Genomic DNA, 5,282 nt, shown 5'->3' with positions numbered 1-5,282 from the left:
CCCCCCCCCCCCCCCCCCATATGCTTTATTTGAGAATGAGCTGTACAAGGGAAACAAGCTTGACAAAAATAATTCTCCATATTTTCCATAGGCATACAACAAATACATACAACCAAAATAAACCTAACAAAGAGAATGGGATATTAATGAAACGGCAACATTGCCAGATAAACAGGTTTTTTTTTTTGTTTTTTTTACAGTCACAGAAATGTATGAGTTAAAGGGAACAGTTGCAGTTGTCATTTTTAAAAGACTTTTAATAAGAAATAGAGTTTGAAATATAAGAGTTTTATGTCAAAGGCTGAGTATTATATTTTTTCTGATGGTCTCTTTAATGCCAAAAGAGTATTTCTAGTTCTGTGGCATTGTGCTGTGTGATGCACACACCTGTGCAATAATCATGCTGTCTAATCAGCATCTTGGTATGCCACACCTGTGAGGTGGATGGATTATCTCGGCAAAGGAGAAGTGCTCACTAACACAGATTTAGACAGATTTGTGAACAATATTTGAGAGAAATAGGCCTTTTGTGTTCAGCTCATGAAAAATGGGGGCAAAAACAAAAGTGTTTTATAAAAACAAAAGCGTTTATAATTTTGTTCAGTGTAGTTTCCTTTGGGATAGTTGTGTTTAATTCTTGCGGTTTGGAATTGTGATCCTTAGTCCTACTTTAATATTATTCATCATATGTTGAAAAAAACAGACTGATCCTAGATCTGTTTCATGTTAATTTTACACAATTATGCTGAAAACCTTTGATTGACATGTAATGTAGACAGCACTGTCATGAGTGATGCACTGGTGTGTGTTTGTGTAATGTGTGTATGTTACATAGAACAGTCAATCTGGACCTTTATTATTAATGAAAGCTTTCAGTGCATCATTTAAAAAACTTAATTGAATTCAATTCAATTTCAGTATACTCACTTCAGAAGAGTTAATGTTCAGAAGAGTTTGAATGAATTTAAGGTCTACTCAGTAATATTTATTTCCCTTATTCTGGTGTTGAAGTTCTCACTTTTTAGTGCCAGTGTAGAAATGTTTGCCAACATCCATGATTCAATTTTTTTGAAAGTTCAAAGGTTTGTGTTGTTTTAAAGATGTCTCTTATGCTCATCAAGGCTGCAATTATTTGATCAAAAATACAGAATAAAGTAGTAATAATATGAAATATTATGACAATTTAAAACAACTGTTTTCTATTTGAATATATATTCAAATATAATTTATTTCTGTGATGCAAAGCTGAATTTTCAATATCATTACTCCATTCTTCAGTGTCACATGATCCTTCAGAAATCATTCTAATATGCTGATTTGCTGCGCAAGAAACATTTATTAGTATTATTATCAGTGCTGAAAACAGTTTTGCTGCTTAATTTTTTGTTTTTTTGGAAATGGTGAAACTTTTTTTCAGTATTCATGAATTATGAAAAGAAAAATTCACTGTAATGTGTCCTTGCTGATTAAAAGTAGTGATTTATTTAGACTACCAATATGAATCTTTATCTCATATGATGATTTTTAACATATTTCTCAAAGTACAACTCATTTATAAGTAAGGGAAAAATGACTGAGTGCACCTTTAAAAGTTGATTTTGAATCAGGCTGAGAGAAACTGTGTATTTTCCCCAAGTGTTCTAGCGTGTGCTGTCCTGTATGTGATTTGTAGCTCACTTGAATGTCTTTAGCACATACGATAAGCACAAACAAAAAGGTTTCTCCTCTTGCTTTTGCTGCTGTTGACATTTTTTAAATATGTTTTTAAGCTTTACTATTTCTGTATTATAAGTTTTAATAAAACTATACTCAACCTAATGTGTGGTGATTAAGATGTGTACAGAGAAATTATTTGTCTTAAAAAACACTAAAATGAAGTTAGTAATAACCGGAAATGCGAGACAGAATTGCAAAATAGTCCCACCCCAAACTCGCTTATATTGATACTATTTTATTACGTGAACTGCTGAGCTAATCAGATACATTTATACGTTTTTAGTATTATAAAAGGGGTTCAACAATAATCTGTTTAGTTCTAATTCTAAATATTTGAATTTCTATATTCACCATTATTCCCACATTCTTCTTAACCCAGTGAGATTATGGGTAAATAATAACGTATTGACTGTCCTCTGACCTTCTGACTCTTTCGTCCTCTGTCATCTTCCTTCTGCCCCTTTCTGTTTCACCGATTCGCCTCAGTGTTTCACCATATCCGTTCCCTTTCGCTGTATTTATAGCACACTGATCATTTAAAAATAGACGGTTGCATTGTTCCTTTAAGACGCAAGGTTATTGCATGAAGTCTCCATGTGCTGTATACGACCAGCTCTGCAGTTTAGTTGCCTTGCAAGGCCTGGAAGTGCCACTAGAGGGCAGTGGCTGCAGTGAGGCTGAGTGCACGGATTCATCATTTCACTATTCTACATAGTAACAGACCTACAGATCTGTATAAGTCCCAAAGCTCAGTGGGGTTGTCTTTGAACGGCTTATAGCCAGGCCTACACTGAAACTGCGCCCGCAGCACTCTACAGAAACATCAGCAGAATTAAAATGCCCACCGTTCCCAAACTTTTACACATCCTTTGACCTTGTTTATAAAATATTTTGAATAATCTGATTGCGCTTTCAGCTATCGGTAAGAACGTATTTACCTCATTGGAACATGTAAAAATTTCCCTCCAAAATCAGTTCAGAATAGAGAAAATTGCAACACGATAAACAAAAGAGACACTGTTTTACATCTTGCATTACATTTCCCTTGCTCTCTTTCTTATCTGTCTAATACACCCCTCCTTGCCTTTCCTCTTCATTACAATACTGACATAGTTTTTCAAACATGAGCTTGTGAAACCCTACAGAGGCATCGTGCAACACACTCTTGTGGTCTGTTTAAATGGTTTGTGCAAACTGAGTTTATTCTGACAACAAACTATAGTGATGTTAAAATGAATTGCATAATATAAATGATTGTTGTTCAATTTAAGAAACGTAGACTTGTATATTTTATTGGTAATTTCATGACACCGCCTCGTAGGGCATGCTGGGAGGCTTGCATGTGAACAACATCCAGGCTCTTTCTCTGTCTCCCTTCACCTCTAGCATCTCTACGGAGTGTCATTGTGGATAGCGCTCGCACCGTGCTGATCTGATCAAGAGCACCGGGAATTCTTGTTTTTTATTATTTTATTCTCTTATAAAAATCTTTTTTTCACTCTATAGAAATCTTGAAAAGGCTAAACGTTCTTGACATTACTTTATAGGCTAAAAGTTGATAGATTACAGGTTCTTCATATGACAGCATTGTTTCTGGGTTCTTTAACATTGATGGTATTCTAACACTCAAGAAACATGAATTAAATTGAATTAAGTTCTTCGCGTGATATTAAAGGTTCGCCAGATCCTTAAAGCACCAGTAGATGTTTTTCTGACGAGCTCGAGCACAAAAGTTCTTGGTGGAACTTGAAGGGTCTCCTTAAGGGCTGGAACCTTTATTTCCGAGAGTGTGTGCACACCTAGCATGAACTGAACCCCGCTCGCTGTAGAGCTCCTGACATCAGAACACACTCCGCCACCACCATGGAAGGCTCCGCATTAGCGCTGGCGTACCGAGCTCCACTAAATGTCAAATCAAGCAGCAATTTCACGCGCGTCTGACGTCAACGAGGGCGAAGGAAAATAAACTTCGCGCACACTTCGGGAGAAACCATTTTCGCCAACGCCGTTTTTTCTCCTTCCGCGAGAGGAGGAGAGCCTGCTGATATAGGCATGCTCAGCTGAAGCGTCCTGCAGCCTCTGACGCTGGGCGCAGGCGAACTGCGACGGCCGCGCCAAACGAGCTCCAGGTAAGACATATGCATTAGAAATGACATCCGAGCGCGTCCGGGAATTCTGGGTCAGTGTTCCATGGTGATGAGGTGTGTGTGTGTGTGTGTGGGCCGGTCCCTCAGAGAATGGGTATGGTGTTATATACACAAGAGAGACCGATATCAGAATTTCCATGCTCAGATGGGCAGTTTCAAAACGCACAGCACTTTGGACTTTCTCTCTGTCTGTCCATGTGGAATATTATATAACGTCATCTGCTTTCTGGTAGCAAGTCATTTATATGCAGGCAAAGACAGTCAATCTGAACCTAATGCGTGAATCTGTAATCCTTGAATGCACTGTAAGTTTTTGTTGGATAAAAGCATCTGCTAAATGCATGAATGTAAAAGTTTAGTAAAGATCTCTTTCCTACTTCTTTATCCGAGCGCGTCGCGCCTTTTAACGACCGAATATACACATATGCAACCGGCCCGTGCATGCATGTATTTTTTTTTTAATTAACAAGCAGTATAACGCGGGCGCGGGCGCGCATGTGTTTTCCACCTTATGCAAAAGATAAACACACTCCAGCAAAAGACGCATCTTGCTAATGGTGCGGAGAGCTGGAAAAAAAAAAACGCATCCCGCACCTTGCGTTTGCCGGTGCGAGTCTAGGCCATTTATGTGTTTATGTTGCTATGAGAGTATATGTACAAATTGAAACGGGATTATGACAGCGTATTTTCCCCACTCAGTTTGTGCAATGTGATTCCTGTACCTGCGGCGCCGCGTATGCCTGCGTTTTTGTGGCGTTTTTGACTTTTAGAATCGTTCCTGAGCGGCCTGTTTGATGTATACTGTGGCACACACTGCAGTACGGCTTTGCCAGCATAGCACGTTTGTGCTGCTGATGCTGCTGCTGGTGCTGATGCTGTAGGTCATATTACGCGCTTGTGCGCCGCGTTGATGCTCATCAGGAGCTGCGTGTGTTTGTGGCGCAGTGGAGATGTTCAGTGAAATGAAATAAGTGAGAGGTGGAAATTGCATTTGAGTTGGTCTTCTTGCTCTAATATTAACATCCTCTCCCATAGGGTAGGGAATGCTTGGTGCGTTTGGGTGTTTCTCTGCTTTATCCATTCCACCCCACCTCTCTCTCTCTCTCTCTCTCTCTGCTCTCTCTCTCTCTCTGCTCTCTGCTCTCTCTCTCTCTCTCTCTCTCTGCTCCAAGTTCTTAATTAATTCTGGTACACACATGATAATAATTGAACCGTCTGTATTCGGTTCCTATTAAATGCTGTATTCTGTAAAAAGTGACGGAGGAGTGATTTTATCACCTGCTCATGTGCTGATGGAAGCTATACCTGTGTTCCTTACACTACAGCATCGAGCCGGCCTGCTCCTTAGAGACAGTGTATTCGACCACATGATCGTTTTATTGCTCTTTTTACAGCTTTGAGATTTCCGCATGTGCAGGT

Source organism: Sinocyclocheilus rhinocerous, unplaced genomic scaffold (assembly GCF_001515625.1).
Source record: "Sinocyclocheilus rhinocerous isolate Xijiao unplaced genomic scaffold, SAMN03320098_v1.1 scaffold898, whole genome shotgun sequence".
Classification (NCBI taxonomy): domain Eukaryota; kingdom Metazoa; phylum Chordata; class Actinopteri; order Cypriniformes; family Cyprinidae; genus Sinocyclocheilus; species Sinocyclocheilus rhinocerous.
The sequence above is the reverse complement of the archived record's forward strand: the minus strand, read 5'-3'. Positions refer to the sequence as shown.